Here is a 20,658-nt window from a genome sequence, read left to right on the forward strand (position 1 = left end):
ATTTTCTTTTGTGAGCTCCTGCACCTGTTTAAATCTCTTCAAGGACATTCTTTGGCTCACTTTTTGGCTCTCAATCACGCTCATCTCCACACTCCATCAGGCTTCCATCTAATCCCCATCATTATTCCCATATCGCCCTTGGGATTCCCCCACAGACGAAGCCTTATTTAAGGGAGCTTCGATTACCTTTCGAATATCAATTTATTATCTAAGGGGAGGAAGCCTCTGTCCTGATTATCATCTGAAAAAGAACTAACCACAAAATGAAAATGTCCTCGCCATCTGTTTAATGTTCACACCAGTCCCCCCTCTCCCCTCCCCCTCCCCCCACACACTTTGCCTGAAGCTTTAAGCACACGCCTCTGCTCGAAACTCAACTCAATTACAGTTTCAATTGCAATTTGAAACATTTCCCTATTCATTTGCATTCATTCGGCGGCTAGGGGGGCCGGGGGGTCTCCCAGGGATACTCCCCGCCAAAAGCCAGCAGGCAAACAAAAGTCAAAAAGCTCATCACACACACACCAGCACACACACACACACACACACACACCGGCAGTGGAGTCTCAGCTTTCGTGGGCGGGGGGGAGCTCCATTGAAGCAGAAGCTTAAGCCGATAAGGCATTTGAATTTTTTACAGTTGATTTAGCCCCAAAATGAAATGAGAATTTTCACCTGTTGCCAGCTCAAAGGCCTACGAGAGCCAAGGACCAGATAAGGCCAACAAACAGAGCTCCCACGCCTCCCCCCCCCCCCCCCCCCCCCCCCTCCCCTTTCAAATGGAGGCAAAAGCCATGCCAAAAAAAAAAAATTTCAAAGGCCGAGCGAAAAGTCATAGAAAGCGCTACACAGAAAAAAATTCTGCAAGAAAATATATAAAATATTGAATGAAGTTTGCATAGGTTTTTCTGGCAGTGTAGAGGGGGGAGGGGGGACTGGGCTATAGATAAGCAAGCAACGTGGAATGCCAAAATGTAATTAGGAAAACTTTTGCATTAAGATCACATTAATGCATTTTAAACGCCAAAAGTAGAACTTTCCGCCCAACCCCCTACACCCCCCACTGGAGGGGGGCGAAAGACGAGTGCAAGGAAAAATCTCCATTTAAATTTTCACTTAGCCCCCGTCCGCCCAGGCCGCTGCTTTTCGGACAGACCCCCCTCCTGCTCCCCCTGGGCTCCACCCCCCCTGCCGTTGGTGGCGAAGTTTCGCGCAGTTTTTGAAAAATTGATTGCATAATGCGACACAACAACTGAAGTTGATGAGCGGCGACAGCAGACGAAACAAGAGAACGACAGGGGGGGCCGGGATGGTACGAGTATGTGGGGAGGGGGGAGGGGGTAGGGGGGAGAGCCCTGTAGACAGCGCGATAGATGAACTGACAAGCGTGGAGTGAACAGCAGACGGCATCTGTTGGCAGTGGGTTTATGCGGGATTAGAAGTCGTGTTTTGGGAGTTGGTGGGGGGATGGGATAGATGGGCCTACGAAGGGGTCTACGCCGAAGCCCCACAGCTCCAACTGGGGCTCCAGGCAGAGCAGGTCAGACCCCTACCACAATATTTCACATATTCCTGATATCTTTGACCGCATAAACCCCAACTTTGTTGCAACTTTGGTGCATCGCATGCGAATATCCCCAGCAAAAAAAAAAAAAAAACCATCAGGCAGCGTCATCTTCTTCTGTCATGTTCGCGCAGACTTTGGTCGCGGTCGGTGTTGCCGCAGCAGCAGCAGCAGCAGCAACGTGACAGCTGTTGCTGCAACAACATCGTGCTGGTGCTGTAGCTGGTGGCAAGTGGTAGTCATAATAACAATGCCGTCAACACCAAGCGCCAGTCGCAGCCTCTCAGCTTCTTTCAGCCCTTCGTTGCTAAAGTTGCAGTTGTTGTTGCAACAAATTGCAACAGTCTGCCACAAATTGCTGCAGCCAGTGGTGGTGGGGCAGGGGCAGGGGCAGCGGGGACTATTGTTTGCCAATAATGAAATGCAATATATTTACATGCCAGCAACAGGAATCATTTATTGGGCAACACGAATTACTTATAATTCAAGTAATTTCCCCCCCACCACCCCCCCATCGAAGGGTGACCCCGTTTGACTTGGGAAAATATGTAGAGTTGTGGCCATAAATGAAGTTGTTAAAAGTTACCGAATATCCATCAAGAGATGGCATCCAATTTAAAGGTGGACTACAATTGGTGACCCCGACTGATCCTCCGCACTCTAATGGCTTGATTTCCCGGCCCTCGAGGCCCTCTCACTCAACACTTAAATATTTTTTTCACTTTACCCTGCAATTCACTGGCCAAAAAAACAAAAACAAAACCCCCATCAGCCATGAGCCATCAGTCGGCAATTTGGTATCAGGGCACTATCAAATTTAGGCATTCAACCCGCAATTGCGAGGCGGAGGGAAAAAAGCATCAATAACCTTTCACTCGCCGGAGCTGTAGTCAAAGCCATCAACTTTTCGGACCTTGTTTCGGACCGAAAACCCTCATCAGTCATGTTTCCAAAGGAAAAACTCTTTTCTCTGCTCGTCTGGGGCTCTCCTCAAAACAATTTGTAATGCAACACTTGTTGACCGAAAGCCATCAAATCAAAAGTCCATGCAAAACCCAAAACCAATAATTTCCATCCATAACAAATCAGGGATCCAGGGCTGCAGGGCTCCAAGTATAATTGCCAGAAGGCACGGGGGGGGGCATACAAATTGTTTACTTGGCAACCCACAAAAATATCCTACAGATTTTGAAGATTTGTATTTCCTGGTTGGTCCCCCCGTCCCCTCTGGGGGGCCGGATATCCACAACAATTACACACTCATGGCACCACCGAAGGGGATACAGGATTCCGTTGGCAGGACCTCTCTCTCTCTCTCTCTCTCCAATCAGGATGATGATAATTCAATACGCTCAAGATGCTCGCAAGTGTTGCACTCGACCATGGTCGGTGTGGGCCACAAAAATCGGCTTGTAAACATGGCATAAAGCATGACAGGGATAACAATGCCGATGACATAGACACGAACAAAGCCACAGTCCTGGAACTGGGATTGGGCTTCATATGCCTGAATGGCAATACGATTGTCCGCCTCCTGTCCGCCGCTGTGGCAGTGGTCCTCCGTTGAAACACTTTCCCATTGAAGCTAATGAATGTCAGCAGCAGGACCGCACAATTGTGCCAGGACCAAAGCATAGCGTGGGTTGATTTTGTGGTTTATGAAAGTCCACAACTGCATCGGCCATTTAGAGACCTCTACTAAGGGGACGGGTGCCCCGAGAGACATTCGTAGAAGGCCTTGAAGGACTTTGATTCGTTGTGCGAGTTTCCCCTAAGCGAAAGGACTGAAAGGGAACCTGGGAACCCATGGAACTATGGTTTAAGATTCCATCTGAATTTTGGGTTCCATTCCAATCTATTTTTATCCTGCCCCCTAACGAAACCCCTCAACCACCCCTCGCCCGACTAGAACCCACATTTGTGGCCATTATTTTGTTGACGATTATTATATGATATTCATGGCAGTCACTTTGGACTGGCCCTGGACTTTGATGGAGACTCAAGGCGTTCTTTATCAGGGGGATTGGGGATTGGGGATTGGGGATGATGTCGATGCACCACTCATCGGACAATGGACAAGGCTAAGCCGCTGGCACATTGAGCATTGAACACCGCACAAATGAATGAGATATCAGGCCCCCCTCCACCCCCTCCACAAACCAAATGTCAGACCTGTCTCTGTGTGCGTGTGTGTGTGTTGGCCATGTCATACAACCTGTCACAAAAACAGAAGGGGGAATGGGCCACGTCAGAGGCATAATTGAAAATTGACAGTTTATTGCCATAGACACGCCCACTTTTGGCCTTTCCTCTCGTATGGTTGGCCATGATTAAAATAACAAATTTACGCACAAATGGAGGGCAAAATAGCCAGTGAATAAGCTTTAATTTTCACATAATAGCCAGCAAATTTCCCATTGTTCGATGGAGTTACCGTTTGGGGGGGATAGGAAGGTGCTTTTCCCCCCAAAATGCACTTTTATTTAGTGGAAATTTCCCCTTGTTACTGTTGTTTAGTTTCTCTTTCGGGGGACTTTCCCGAACCCCCAGGGAGGCGTGAGGTACTACCTCTTTTTTTTAATAAAAATTCCTTTGCTCTTGCCGAGCTTAAGAAGTGGTAATCCTAGACTATATTTTGCACTAATTAGTGGCACTAATTGCTGCCACTAAGCCGTCTGTGGCTGCCAGTCTTGTTGCAGCCGAGATGCTGTCGGAGTTTCCCCACTTTTCGCCGTTGATGTTGCCATGGTTTCCATTTCTATGACTGATACTTCGCTCTGAGATTTGAGGTTTCTTCTGCGGCCTTTGTGGGTGCCAGCGCCGTGAAATCTGTGTTGTTTCTGGGCTGATGATTAGGCCTTCAATGCCATTGCAAGTCCTGCTGTTGGGTTCCGCCACTGTAAAGTATCCCCCAGTGTTTGCCACACCAGTTTTGTTGCTGCCACACCACTGTTGTTGCTGCCCCGCCACTGTTGTTGCTGCCACACCACTGTTGTTGCTGCCCCGCCACTTTTGTAGCTTCTGTTAACACTGTTGCTGTTCTGTCGCTTTTGTTCCATGCCATTGTTGCTCCTGTAATTTGGTTCATGTTGCTCCTGTATTTATTGTGGCTTTGCTCCTTTTTACCCCATGGGGAGCAACAGTTGGAAGCAACAGCTTTTGTTCACACCACAGCCCCCCCCGCACAGCCTTTGAATATTTGATGTTCTACTTAAACAGGCCCCAACCCCACCCCCTACCACCTCCCTCCTGGTGAAAATCCCCCCAAAATCAACGTCGAGTGCTTCGCAGCCCAGAAATTTATTTGTGGACAGGTGTCGTGTTTATGGTTAAACATCCGCATGGGAATTTCAATTGTAATTGAAGGGTTTTTGTTCCCCAGCGGGGGGGCTGCCTGTTTGCCGTTGTTACCTCTTTTGTTCGGGTAATTACAGGGCGCCGAGAGAGAGGCGTTGACGAAGCGCCAAACCCCAGGAAATTGAGGCAAACAGCGACTACTCCATGGCTTATGTTTAGCTAAACTTTGGGTTCGAGATACACTTAAAGCGGGGAAGTGGGGAAGCACGAATCATCCTCGGAGCACAAACAAAAACACCTCAGATCCAACTGCCAGATCACCCTTCTAACCCAAAGGATTAACTTAATCTTAGACCTCTCCGGTGGTCAGCACAGTGGTCGGCAAGGACTTGCCGGGACTCCGCCTGGAACAGCCTCAAACTGAAGATTAGTTTGGCCTTTAATTTGCAACTTTCGAGTTGCCTTGTAATCATTGCTAGAGTCCTAGAGTCCTGAACCAGTCCTTTCCCCCAAGCCCAAGGAGGAGCAGGAAAAACTTTGGCGCCAAGACGGCATTTTAGGCCAAAAGCAAGGAACAACTTTTCCGCAGACACACCAAACGGCGAGGGGGGGGAGGGAAAGTTGGTCGGGGGGCGGACTGTAACTGTAACATATTTGCATAAATTTTTGCTGCCGAAACGCGACCAAATTGTGAAGCCTGTCAGAGCGAGCGACTCTCCCAAAGAGAAACGAAGGCGAACACCGACAGAAATATATTGGTCTCCACCGACAGATGGATACGAAAATCGATGAAATTCGCACCTGAACAAAAGAAATCCCGTGAAATAAATCACACACTCGTATTCTATTCATCGCAGCAATTAGTGTCGTGCAACGAAAAAGCGACAAGGCTTACGGATGGATCCCTCGGGGAATAAAGTGAATGGAAAAATGTGTACAGCGAAGTGCAACAAAATTCTAATGGTATAACGAATAGAAAATAAGGAAAGGGGAAAATACACCCACACAACAATATTACAAAAGCCAAAAAAAAACTTAATCTTGTAACAGCTTTTGTACAATATTTTATATTTTTTTTTTTTTTTTTTTTTGTATATTTTTATGTATTTATCTTTATTTATTTGTATTTATTTATTTATTATTGTTACTTTTGATGTATTTTTTATCTTTATTTATTTGTATTTATTTATTTATTTTAATATCTATTTATTTGTTTTTATTTATTTTTATTTTTTTATATAGCTTTATTTATTTATTTTAATTTATTTATCTTTAGTTATTTTAATTTATTTATCTTTATTTATTTATCTTTATTTATTTATTTTTATTTATTTTATTCTATTTCGTTATTTTTATTTTTTCATATTGTCATTTTTATTTTGTTTTTTATTTTTATTTGTTTTTATATTTATTGTTATTTTTTTTAATTATTATTATTTATCTATTTTTTTATTTATCTAATTTTATTAATTTATTTGTACTTATCTATTTCTATTTATTTGTTTTTATTTATTATTATTTATTAATTTTCATTTATTTATTTCTACCTATTTATTTATTTATTCTTAACAATCTCGACCCGTTTTTTCTTTCTCTGTAGGCCAAATATTCTGCCATCTAACAAGTTTTAAAGTTGAAGGTGGGCTCGGCAAAAATTAGCAAGCTGTCGAAGGGGAGGGAGACGGGGACGGCGAAAGAAAGTGCCCACAGAGACACTGTAAAGACACAAAGAAGGAGCGAAAGAAAGAAGAAGGAGGGGGAGGAGGGGGAAGAGGAAGAGGAAACCCCTGAGACACCCACGGAGACAACGAGACCCGAACAAGTGACAGCCGCTCCAGCAGTTCAAAGTTGAAATCATGAGAATTACTTGGCAAAAAAGTTTCTGCCCTTTCTCTCGCAGTTTTTCCCGTTTTTTTTTTTTGCTTTGTTTTCCATTTTCCATTTGATTATCCATCGGTCTGGTGGCTGGTGGCTGGTGAAAGGTGCGAGATGAGTTTGCCACTCAAATTATTTGCCATTATGCATTTGTACTCGCACTTGTACGGAAAATGTTTTCAGTTTTTCCTTTGCCGCCCGCCCAATTTGTATTTTGTTTATTTGATGGCTTTTGTTTACCTGCCTTTGATTTATGCATTATGCAAACGATTGCCAGCACAGGCCCCGAAAATCATTTGTCACACTCGTGGGCGGAGATTAACATTGCAAATTGATGAATGAGACGTATCTGGCAGATGGGAATCGTAGTTTCTGGGCGGAAGGCAGGGTGTCACGAAAATGAACTTGGCTTATCTTCAAGGAACTTTTCATATCATGGAATGGTGGGGGTAAAAGCTCCCCCAGCAGTACTCTTTTGTATGTGAGATCTTTGGAGGCCTACATCATATATTTTTTGATGTGGAATCTCAGAAATGAATAGCACAAAAACAGCCAAAGAAAAATGACTCTGAGCCAGACAAAAAAATAGAAATATCTTAAAAAGTTTCGAAAAAATATCGCAAAAGACTCGCCATCGATGCATTTGCGACGCAAGTATTATATTTTTATTTTAGATTTTGATTAAAAATTTGTTTTACGAATTTATTAGAAATAAAATGAAAAAAGATTTTTGAATACATTTTTTTTTAAGGTCAAAGGGATTTTTTTTTTTATTGATAGGTTTATTTTTAATAATAATAATAATAGAATATAATAATATATTTAATAATATTACTGTTTGCTATTATTTTTGAAGCAACTTATGCAAGTCAGAAAAAAAAATTGATGATTTCCAAAAAAAATACAAAAAAAAAGCGTGTTTTTAAGGTCGAAGAATTTGGAGGGGGATGTTATTTGGATAATTTCACTTTGTTTGTACATAAAAACCGAATATTCAACTTAAATATGTGTGTGTTTAATATGTAATTTTTCTCTCAGTGTACTTAAGTAACATGCCTATCGAAGCCAAAAGCCAACTCCTACACCCGAAAAATACCAGACATTCACTAATTTCCGCCTGGGCATTAAACAGTAATGATTAAAGAGAACCTTTAGTGGTTTAATTAGACCAAACTAAGTAATCATTTAGCTGGGCAAAACCACAAATCAAGTTTAAGGCATTTCCATAACGAAACCAATAGCCAAATATGCCTTCGTTTGCGCCCAAAAGTAAGCCACCAAGAATAAATCCACTTAAACTGCTTCCCTTTTTCGCTAAATCAAGTCCAAGTAGTTCAGCTCTTGAGAACCACTCGGGCGAACTAGTTCACACAAGTTCACAGTTCTTGTTCCACTCTCGTGCCGTGTGGCAAGTGGCACAGCTTAGAGACAAATCAAAGTCAGCTCAGGCGGCGCTCAACTCTTAGGGCATTTCAAATTGCAATTAGCCACACAACACAGAGCAAGCCAAGGCGATTAAGACATGTTTTTGATGAGACACATACATATGTATGTATGTATGCTCAAAGGAGGACAGAGACAAAGGAGGACAGAGAGAAAGGATAGAGAGGAGCCAAATGGAGGTAATAAACGTGCGATTACTTAACTCCATACAAATGACGATGTCGAGGAATTGTCGCATTGACAAAACTCAAATGGCGGCAAACACGCACACAGAGAGGGAGAGAGAGAGAGAGAGAGAAGAGATAGAACATTAAACAATTTGTTTCACATTTGTGGAACCATTCACTGTCCTGCTCTGCAGGCTCCCTAAAGCCCTCCCTCTCTCTCTCTCTCTCCCTCGCTCTCTGGCATGATGAAAACTTTTGCCAGGCATCGTCTACGACTTTATCTTGTACACCAGTGTGCTTCTGTGCTTCTGTGTGTGTGTGTGTGCTACTTGTATAACATTACAAAACGGTACACATGTGCAATCTGTCCACGGGTTAAATTTGTTACGTTGCACGCCATGCGAACATAAAAAGTGCATTTTCAACTTGGCACCAATCGACACTAAAAATTGCTTAGAGGAGCAAAACGAAACGGAGCCACATATGCAGACAGCCCCCAGCCCCCAGACCCCTGCAGCCAGGCCCCCCTCCTCTACCTAGTTTCGTATGCAAATTGTCGTTTAAGCAACAACAAAAAACACGTGACCCTTGTTCGACAATCGCTTCATATATTATTTAAGAACATGCAGGTAAAGGATTTCAGGCCAAGAACATTTTCCAACAATATTTCAAGTGCTCTTACATTAAACGATATCAATGCCACCAGTTCAGGTGAAATAATTCTCAGGTATTTTGAGATTTTAATGAGTCTCTCTTAACGAAAATCAACAAAGATTACATGGTATCAAGTGGCAGCCACAGATAGCTAATGAAATTCTACGAACCAATTATTAGACAAGTATCGTTGAGGCTAAAACCACAACTTAATTTGGTTGCACACATCGACATCCACATCGACATGCACTTCACTTCTGGGACTGTGAGGAAGCGCCTTAAATTGAATATAAAACGAAACATTCTGCTAAATCGGAATCACAAATGGAAGAGCAAGCGACGAGCCAAGGATGGGTTAAAGTTACATATGCATCCCATACTGCTTGCTACCCGTTATATTTCTCTCTGTCTCTGTCTTTCCCGCACTCCCCTCTCCGCTCTACACCCCTCTGTTAGACATTGCTGCCAGTTGTCGTCGTGTCAAACTGCCAACAGCTAAAAGTCTTTGGCTAACTGGGGAGAGAGAAAAAAATCAGACAAAAAACAAGAGACAGCTTGGATAGATAGCTCCAAGGAGAGAAAAGCGAAGTACCTATTAGATTTATGTGAATATTCGTTATTTAATCGATGACTTTCATCAGTCTTGGTTTTTCTACGTGGCATTGTTTCAGAAGATTTATCAGAGGAAACAGCAATATATCGATCTCCCTTTCAAGGATTTCTCTGCAAATATATTCAATTTTTTACTAAAAAATGCGTTCCCTCATTTCCAAAATTCTAAGACCCTACCCTAGGGTATCAACATAATCGAAACATCAAAATTTAAATCCCTTTAAGAACTGCTGCCGAATTCAAAACCCCACAAAATCCTACAAAACCCGGCGGCAACACAAAAAAAAAAAAATGTGTGAAAAAATAGAACGAAAAAAAATAGTAAGAGAAAAACTACAGCAACTGTCAAATGCATTATCCTGGCATCTCTTTGCCAGAAGTTCAAAAGGTAAAAACCAAAGGAAATGCAGTCAAGTGCTTAGCGTAGAAGGACCCACCCGATCTTTGGTGAACTTATTTAAGATTGAAAACGGGACAACAGACTCCGCCTGGACTCGGGCAAAATGATGAAAGTACGGGTAACTTTGAAAGTAAGATGGATATTTTAAGATCTCATCAGAGTGATTTTATTTGAAAACTTTTCGAACAGGTGGAGAAACTTTTAAAGCTGCTATGGCTTTCAGGTGTCATCAGATGCGAAATCCACACTCTCTTTATTTGCCATAAAATATACAATTAATATTCAATAAAACCCACACGAAATCGTTGACTGAGAAATGCTGTTCAACTTTAGCAATTATGGGATTTGTTAGACTTTCATTCAATGGTTTTTTATTATTTTAATAACCTTTTTATTACCGAGAGCTTTCATTGCAAACAAGATTAATAAACAAGTAAGTTTATAAACAATTTTATACTGAAATAATTCAGGTTTTGTTTCAACATTTCAAAATGGCAAGCTCCAACATTAAACGAGGGCGAACGTTGTACATTTACATATATATGTATACCCGATACTCCCCTCAACCCAATGGGGGCGCATACTGCACGATGAGCGTCAGTTCTTTTAGTCTGTGCTATCTAGACAAACGGACAGACAAACGTGGCTATATCGACTCGGCTCTTGATTCTGATCCAGAATATTTATGGTTTATGGGGCCGAACAAATCTAATACACCCATATTCCCTTTTCGAGTATCGGGTTTTAAAATCAAGTGCATATGCTCCTATAATCATTGGTAAGAAAATAAAAGTAGAAATGGTACAACATAATTTCTTTAGTCTCTTTTCTCACTTACCCATAATCTTGCTGCGCTTCTTACGATTCTTACGATTGCGAAGTTACGACAAAACCGCGCCAAAACCGCAGTAGAAACGCACAAAATGACTTCCAATAAGAGCACAAAGTTTAGGCATTCTTTATTAATGTAAGGTGAGGCACATGAGGTCGCAAGTTCGTGTAGACACACGTAACAAGAGAGAGTCAGATCAGCAGAGCTGGGTATGCCTCACCCTTTTACGAACTTCACTTGGAGCGAGAGCACTCTCTCCTTTTTGATTCTCTTCTTCACTGCATACCGCTACTACGTGAGAGTGGGAAAGGAACAAAACTTGACGAATTTTCAAGCACGCACACACACGCATATGGCTGGAACTCACGTGATCAAACGAAAAAAAACGAGATGAAAAAATAACACATTTTAGATTTTGGCACATAAAAAAATAAATTATGCAAAAATAATATGTTTATCTACATATAAATCAAACATTTCACATATGCAGCACATATTGATGCGCTTTTCCTTCATCGAGCTGCCTTTTTGTTGCCATTTTCTTTTCTCTGCGCCCCCGCCCTTGACCAAACACTTGTCTTTGCCTTAAAACACATTTCCTTGCACTGAGCCATTTTTTTTGTACACCAAATTTCACTACACACCTCCGCGATATTTTACCCGTTGTATTTTTCACCATTTTCCAGGTTTTAACGAACTAAAACGCAGAGCCGACTTACGAACCGTGCGTTTTACCGACGGAAAAATTAAAGTGAGAGCGGTGCAAATGCGTTGATTCCTTGATCTCCTTCTCCTCTTCTTATTTGCTCTCTCTCCCGCGCTCTATTCGGGTACTATTACAAAAACGAAAAGCGAAACGAAAAAAATGGGATAAAACGGAACATTCACACATTTTAGATTATTTCACATGAAAAAACTGAATGTAAGCAAAAATAATATGTTTTTCTACATATATATAACATATATTGTATACATATATACACATATCACAAATTGCCGCACTTTTCCTTCGTAGATCTGCATTTATGCCGCCATTTTGCCTCTTTTGCGCCCGCGCCCTTTATTCAACACATTTTCTTGCACTAAACACATTTATTTTGTACATTTGTATATTAACTTCATTTCACACACCTGCGCGACATTTTACCCGATAGATTTTCTCCATTTTCCAAATTTTCTTGAATTTAAGCGCGGAGCTGATTTAAGAACGCACGCTTCGAGCGGTGAAAAAATGAATGTGAGAGCGGCGCAAATGCATTCGTTCTATGCTCTCCTGCTACTCTTCCTAATTGCTCTCTCTCTCCCACGCTCTATTCGGGTACTTTTGCGAAAACTAAACGAAATAAAGCGACACAACGGAAAAGAACAAACTTTAGATTTGGGCACATGAAAAAAAAGAAATTATGCTAAAATAATATGTTTTTCTACATTTATATTAAACATTGAACATACATAACTATCACCCTTTGCCGCACTTTTCCATCGACGAGCTGCCTTTTTGTCGCCATGTTGCCTCTTACTGCGCCCCCGCCCATGATCAAACACATTTTCTTGCGATAAAAACACATTGTTTTTATATAGTCACTGCATCACAACACTAAACTTCACTTCACACACCTCCGCGACGTTTTTCCCGTTGGATTTTCACCATTTTCCCCGTTTTTCTCGAATTAAAACGCGGAGCAGTCTTACGAACGCACGCTTGGCCCGGGTGAAAAAATTTGAGTGAGGACGATGCAAATGCGTTCATTCTATGCTCTCCTACTCTTCTTCCCATTTGCCCTCTCTCCTACTTTTCCACGGCTACTTTTGCTTAGCTGCACTCCTTGTCTTTATCCTCTGCTACTGCAATGCGAGATCAATTAATTTCAGTAATTTCACCATGCGCTGCACCTGAACCACGCACTGTAACACTCTCAGCAGTCACTCCATTTCACTCCCACACTCTTTTGACCGCTCTTTGATCAAATTATCCGTTAGTTTGCTATTGAGTCTTATATTACGCTCTGCACTGCTGAGAGTGATTGTTTGGTGAGAGAGAGAAGCACCAAGTTTGCTGTTGTACTGTGCAAAAAAGTCCCGAGAAGAGAGCGAGTTTCGAGTGAGTGTAATATCATCGTGAGCCTAAGCTGTTGACGAGTGCGTGGGAGGAGAGATGAAATTTAGGAAGAGTAGCAGGCAAGGGCGTACCCAGGGGCCAGAAGGGGCTAAGCTGTCCCCCCCTTCAGCATGCTTAATACAGGAAAACAAATTTGTATTTAATTTTCGCTGCATATTTAAAAAAAAGCTTTTACCGAATCAATTTTTCCAAATACATGTAACAGCATTATCTTATGCGTAACAATCACAGGTCCCCTTCGCCAAATACGCCCTTGGCAGCAGAATGAGAGATCAAAGAATTAACGCATTTGCTTCGCTCTCACTGCAGTTTTTTCACCCGGGCCAAGCGTGCGTTCTTAAGTCAGCTCCGCGCTTAAATTCGAGAAAATTTGCAAAATGGTGAAAATCTATCGGGAAAAATGTCGCGCAGGTGTGTGAAATGAAGTTAATATACAAATGTACAAAATAAATGTGTTTAGTGCAAGAAAATAGTTGAATAAAGGGCGAGGGCGCAAAAGAGGCAAAATGGCGGCATAAATGCAGATCTACGAAGAAAAAGTTCGGCAATTTCTGATAAGTGTATACATATATGTATACAATATATGTTATATATATGTATGTATATTATTGTTGCTTACATTCTTTTTTTCATGTGAAATAATCTAAAATGTGTGAATGTTCCGTTTTATCCCATTTTTTTCGTTTCGCTTTTCGTTTTTGTAATAGTACCCGAATAGAGCGCGGGAGAGAGAGCAAATAAGAAGAGGAGAAGGAGATCAAGGAATCAACGCATTTGCACCGCTCTCACTTTAATTTTTCCGTCGGTAAAACGCACGGTTCGTAAGTCGGCTCTGCGTTTTAGTTCGTTAAAACCTGGAAAATGGTGAAAAATACAACGGGTAAAATATCGCGGAGGTGTGTAGTGAAATTTGGTGTACAAAAAAAATGGCTCAGTGCAAGGAAATGTGTTTTAAGGCAAAGACAAGTGTTTGGTCAAGGGCGGGGGCGCAGAGAAAAGAAAATGGCAACAAAAAGGCAGCTCGATGAAGGAAAAGCGCATCAATATGTGCTGCATATGTGAAATGTTTGATTTATATGTAGATAAACATATTATTTTTGCATAATTTCTTTTTTTCATGTGCCAAAATCTAAAATGTGTTTTTTTTCATCTCGTTTTTTTTTCGTTTGATCACGTGAGTTCCAGCCATATGCGTGTGTGTGCGTGCTTCAAAATTCGTCAAGTTTTGTTCCTTTCCCACTCCCACGTAGTAGCGGGATGCAGTGAAGAAGAGAATCAAAAAGGAGAGAGTGCTCTCGCTCCAAGTGAAGTTCGTAATAGGGTGAGCATTCCCAGCTCTGCTGATCTGACTCTCTCTTGTCTAGTGTGCCTACACGAACTTTCGACCTCTTGTGCCTCACCTCACATTAATAAAGAATGCCTAAACTTTGTGCTCTTATTGGAAGTCATTTTGTGCGTTTCGATTGCGGTTTCGGCTCGGTTTCGGCGCGGTTTCGGCGCGGTTTCGGCGCTGTTTCGTCGTAACTTCGCAATTCATCAGTTTCCTAAGACTCGAACAGGATTATGGGTAAGTGATAAAAAAGACGAAATTTTGTTCCTTAGCATTTATACTTTTATTTTCTTTGTAAATATATTTATATGTAAAAATTACACCAATTAAATTCTGTTTGGCGGATCAAAAGCAATCAAATCGATTAGTCAAAAATGAATTACAGAACATTGTTTTCCACTCGAAGTAATTTTCGCCTGAATGTCGGAGCAAATTTGCTCACATATTTTCCATTTACCCAACCACCATGCAGCTTTTGTAAGCCGCTTAAAGATTTCTTAACTTAAATTTGCCACAGCATTTGGTGCACATCTAAGCCCTTATCATAGTTCTACTTCCTGCTGGCTAAAACTCAAACAAATTAAATCAATTCCCCATCACGCATACGTGATACTCCTCCTGCTCCAGCTCCTCCTCCTGCTCCAGCTCCTCCTCCTGCTCCTCCTCCTCCTCTTCGCCGTGTTTCAGAAGTTTTCCATATATGCGTGGATATAGGATATATGTACTCTGTGCAGCTTCACGTTGTACAACACCCCATAGACAAAGTAAAGAGTAAAGCATAGTTAGGAGGAGAGTCCTTTTTCCTGGGTTATGTTTTTAGGGGTTAAGCACACACGGTTGTGGCATTTAACAAAGTTGAAGGCAACCGCAGAGGCTTCTCCAACATATGTGCGGCACGGCGTGGCAGGGCACGGCACTCCTGCCTCTGCTGCACTTTTCCTTGGCAGCTGGAGAAACTTTTTGCCCATGACTAAGAAACTTTTACCCCCAGCCCAGACCCTAACCCTTTAGGCAACATTTTCAATTGTTGCACTTGCCTCTCTGTGCATCTTGTTCTTATTAGGATCTTTGGATATATTTCTGTGTTATTTGAGAGTGGAGTTAGCTCCATTTTTTGGTGGGGTGCTCCATCTTTTTGGTGGGGTTTACGGATCTCTTTTTTGGTTGTTGCTACCAATTAAATTGTGGCCTGCAATCTGTGGCCAGACTTTGTGACAATTATAATGGGACATAATTCTGGTTGAAATGTTTTCTTCTAGCAGCAGAAAGCTTTTAAAGGTTGAGATAAATTTCACGCCCCATGGAAACGATGGATGGGGCAAGCTCCTCGCTGGCCACTCGACTATCCTTCGAGCCTGGCCACCACATCCTGAACCACAGAAATACACACAGCACAGCGACAGCACAGCACAGCGACAGCGACAGATAGACAAAGCGAAAAGTTTGCTTGTTTGTCATGTTTGGTTTTTGGTCTACAACTCGCCAATTTGCGAAACAATCCAACCGTAAATGTGCGCCTCTCTCTCTCCCCCTCCCCCCCTCTCTCCCCCGTTCTCTGTGACAAAATCCCTTTTGCATCTCGAGCGCTTAAAGCGCTTTAATTAAGTTCGACTTGAGCCGGATTGTTAGACCAAGTTGTCGGTGTGTGTGTGTGTGTGGGCCAAAAAGCTGATTGAAAGTTGCAAAAATTGGTGTCAACACATGGCCCAAAAACCACCCACCCCACCCCAACCCCCCACCCAATAAAATTCACAGTCAGTCTGTGTCTCTATCTTTATTCCCGTAGAAGTTTTTAGCATTTCATTAAAAACTTTTTCCCCAACTGTTTGTCATTTGTGGCACGTGTGTGTGTGCGAGTGTGTGTGTACCGCGTTGCACGTTGCCCGACAACTACCGACAATTGAGAGTGTTAAAGATAGATTGCGGCTTTCGAGCAGAAAACTTGCAAAGATAAACAGCCCTGGCTAAAAGTCAAATGAAATGAGTTTCAACGAGCCAATGATTTGGCTTGCCGGCAGATTGACATCAGGCTCAATTGGTTTAAATGGGTATAACACTATTAGATAGTTGTGAAACTAATATTTATCCAACAGCTGAAAGCAAGAGCTTAGGGAAACTTTTATGCAGAATGTGTACGGCAATGAAATTTCGAAATCAATAAAAACAAAAATCTGCAGCTACAAAGGAGGAAAGAAAATTCAACGAACCTGGAGAGAGATTTCCCTAAGCTACGTGGACTCCCTGTTTTATTCCATGAAGGACCGGCTAAATGACGTTATTTCGAACAAGGGCGGCAGTAGTCATTATTGAAATTATTTTGTTCTTTTTTTAATACATCGAAGATTTACTATATCTAAAAATTAAATTTTAATATAAATAACTTTTCCTTCAACAAATTAATTATTTGTAGTGCGTCTTTTCTAGTGACCAAGAAATAAGTAACTTATTTAACACAGCTTTAAGAAACATTATTTTGCTAAATTTCTCTACTTTTTTTAATAACATATTTCAAGAATCCACTTTTTTCAATTCTTTAAAAATAAAAAGTTATAATTCAAAATTTTAATGCAAGAACGGGTGGGTCTAACCTATTGACCAGCAGTGTACAAGGAAATTTGGTATATTATGGTCTGCAAAAGGGGAGATTTCTACGTAAATCTGTAGTTGTAGTGGGTTTATGGCTCTGTTTATCTAAAGATCGTTTAATATGTATAGATCTCCTCCTAGATTTGCAGCTTTTGACCTGCTATTTGCCTGGCATATTCCTTAAACATATTTATTTATATTTTTTAATAGATTAATAGAGACTTCTATTGTGTTTCCTTTCTTTGGGACCGACTTTTGTCACTCTATGGATTGAAAATCAAGTCCATTCTGCACCTCTCCAAGGCCCGTGGGACCGACTTAGCCGCCCAAGGCAGAAAGAAGCCCAGTAGGGAGCAGGGTTGCATTCCGAGAAGAAGGTTGGGCCGAGAAATTCAAATGGAATTTGTTACTGGATGCAATATTTGGGTATTGAATAGTCTTTGCCAGAAGACAGACAAGTTCTTGGAGTATAGTATGTGATTTTCCACGATTTTGGGTATATTTAAATACAAATTCATCAAAGAACCACTCGCCACATTTCCTTATTGATGTTCTCAGAGTTTTGGTGAACAGAAACCCAAAGCAAGTGGCAGTTTCCTCAATTTCGACAAGTATCAAGGGAGTTAAGCCGACAAACCCCAGAGGCAAACATGGGGAAGGGGAAGGGGACTTGAGACAGAGATAGGACCACCTCCTAGCCTTGTAGACAGACAGAGAGACAGAAAGAGAGACAGATATCGCAGCAGACAACCCATGACTAATGCCACGCAATGCATTATATAAGTGCTGCTAATGCACACACATGAACATGCAGCAGAGATTGCAAATGGGAGCGGAGCGGGATTCTTTGGAAGCTGGAAAAGCGGAAAATGAGTGGGAAAGAGATGGAGACAGAGACAGAGAGGGAGACAGCGACAGCGACATACCATTGTCGCAATATGACGCATACGCGTATATTTTATGGCCAACAAATATGGTAAAAACGGGAGAGGCCACAGCCACAGCAGAAATAGAGTCAAAGTCGGGGGTAGGGGGGTGGCAGGGGGGGCAGGGGGGGGGCAGATAACTATGACTTCATTATGAGCTCATGCCCGTAAAGTGCAGCAAGTGCGGGCCCCTCAAACCGGAGGCCCAAGCATAAGCCAAACATTAATAATAAACAACTTACAAGCCATAAACCAATGGGATGCCGTCTACCAACAACGAGCCCCAAATAAATTACAACCCGAAAAATAAACAACGACAAAAAACCCAGAGAAAATGACATTAAAAGAGGGAAAGAGAGTGGAATGGTGGGGAGGGGGGGGTTTCCCAGTGCCATTCAAAAAGCTGAAAACGCATTGCCAGTCAGCGCCGAAGCTGCAGCGGAAAAGTTGGTCGAAGGAAAGGAAAGATGGCAATGATACCTTATAGAACCCTTCCAGATGGATCGATGATGAAAACTATCAAAGGAAGACCTAGAACTACAGCTGGCAGGACTTTGTTTTGCACCAAAAAACTCCAAGGGTTTGCCTCCATTCCTTACCCCCAGATTAAAGACCAAAAACTTATTTTAACAGCTGATCAAAACCATCATACCCTCTCTGCAAAAAAGTGTATGAAGCATGCACAGTGAGTGCTAAAATTATGACAACAGGCGGCTGATCCTGCACTGGCTAGAGCCCAAAAAAAAAATGGGAAGGAAAAAAAAACCGGTATGTTAAAAATGGAAAATGGAAAAGGAATTCTCTCAACTGCCAGCCAAAAGCCAATGGAGATGGTACAAATTGACACTGGACATGGGGGACATCGAAGTGGACATGCTACATGGACGTGCCACATGGACACGGACGTGTGGATGGGGATGGGGAAGGGGAAGGGGATGGGGATGGGGATGCACATTGGCGACAGCCGACAGGCGACTGACTGAGGCGAATGATGCATGCCACATGCTACGCACTTTGCACACACACACACACACACACACACACACTCGGGCAGAAAAACTAACAAACCAAAGTGATTCTCAGGTTCCAAAATACCTTTTCTCTTGTGGAAATATTTGGGTATCGCGGTTTTTTGATTTTTGGAATTTCTGGGAATTTTTTTGAAAGTTTTATAGATTTTCTGAAGATTTTATTTTCGCTATTTTTAGTAGATATTTGATGCTCAGTGAAAATCTTAGTTTACAGGGATTCTACTTACCAGATCTTATAGAATGGATCCTTTGGAAGGCCCTTAGTTTCGTAAAATAAGGTTTTTTCCATCCTTTCCTTCCCATCTTCCCAAAAAAAAAACTCTAAACCTGAATTTATTCCAAAAATCCCCTTGATTTTTTTTTTCTTGGAACATCCTTGAAATGAAATCAGCAAAATGGCGACAATGTACAGTAAAAGGCAAATGAAATACAACGGCGAAAGAGACACAAACAGAAGGCGAAAGACAAAGATGGGGATAAAGAGAGGGCAAGCAGGAGAGCGGCAGAGGGGCAGACCGGCAGAGGGGCAGAGCGGCAGAGGGGCAGAGCGGCAGAGGGCCGCTTGATGGCTAAACAGAGATAAAAAAATGGTTTTTGGCAAAAAGCCTTTGGGGTGGCAGCGCAAGAAAAAAATTGCTTAAAAAATTGTAAAACTCGTATGTGTAAGTGAAAATTGGCGAAAAACCGGCACAACAAAAGGGGGAAAATGGACAAACCATTCTCTGTGTGTGGGGAAAGCGCGGTGTGTGCGTGAGAAAAGGGTCAAAAGGGGGGGAGGACGGGGACATCAAGGAGTCCATAAGACCACAGCGTGTGGCGGACCAGTAAAAAGGAAAGAAGGACCTACAAAATGGCCAGAAAACAGGACGTGGCTCTTTTGGCAATGCAATGGCGGGGAGAAGGAGGGTGGAAGGGGGAGCCATAGGCGACTCTGGTGACACAGTGTCATCTGCATACAAACACACAGCCGTCGGCGCCTCGGCGAGGATGACTTCCATATGCACTACGGATTGATCCGAGAGAGAGAGGGAGAGAGATGCCACATCTACAATTAAACAGAGCCGGAAAAAGATACAGATGGGGTTGGGGTTGGGGAAATCCATACCAGGGAACCAGAGAACTCTCGATGCAAATTGAAACAATTCCTGGTTTCATTCACAGCGGAAAAATGGTCAAAAGTGAAACGGATTAGATGACACATTGAGAGGGGGGGGAGAGGGGCAGAGAGCCAGGTGTCGGGCGATTAAAAAGAGTGGAAGGCAGAATATCTCTGATATGCGATTTGAGAAGTGATACTGTTTTCAGGACACGATGGAAAGGAAAGCAGAGCAAAAGGTTATCCCTGACAGAAAGGTGGAAAGACCCTTGGGGGCTCTGTCACAGGATATCCTAGATATTTTAATAGTTTTACTGCCGGCCAAGTCCTAGACAAGCTTTTGTGCATAGCCCCAGGTATATTTTCCACTCCTGGGGTCAAACCCCAGGCAATTACCTCTCAATTTGCAAGTCCACCTTTGACTCTTTCTGTTTAATCTTCAGATGGCACACGCACACACCCACACACACGCACAGAACAGAGTACAGTACAATCTGCCTATGTCAACCCGAGAACTACTTATTGCATAGCCAAACAAACAGATTATTTGGCAAATAAACCAAACAAACAAACAAACCGAAGAACTTACTCATGGCTTTTGCCCCCCTTGGCTTCCGAGAGTGCAAACAATCACACAAAAGGAGCGCCGCACAGCCCCCAAAACGCCCAACGGCTTCGAAATTAATTTTAACCCCTGACCGGGCTGGGACTGGGCCGAGAGAGGCC

The 20,658-nt window shown here is 42.4% G+C and overlaps 1 protein-coding gene across 1 annotated transcript in view; it reads right to left on the reverse strand.

Annotated features, from left to right (window-relative positions):
* LOC6588877 (transcription factor mef2A) overlaps positions 1-20,658 on the reverse strand; it is a 48,408-nt gene that overhangs the window by 25,227 nt on the left and 2,523 nt on the right. The gene's annotated exons all lie outside the window — the stretch shown is intronic.

Source organism: Drosophila persimilis, unplaced genomic scaffold (assembly GCF_003286085.1).
Source record: "Drosophila persimilis strain 14011-0111.01,24,50 unplaced genomic scaffold, DperRS2 tig00000191-arrow-pilon, whole genome shotgun sequence".
NCBI classification, from domain to species: Eukaryota; Metazoa; Arthropoda; class Insecta; order Diptera; family Drosophilidae; genus Drosophila; species Drosophila persimilis.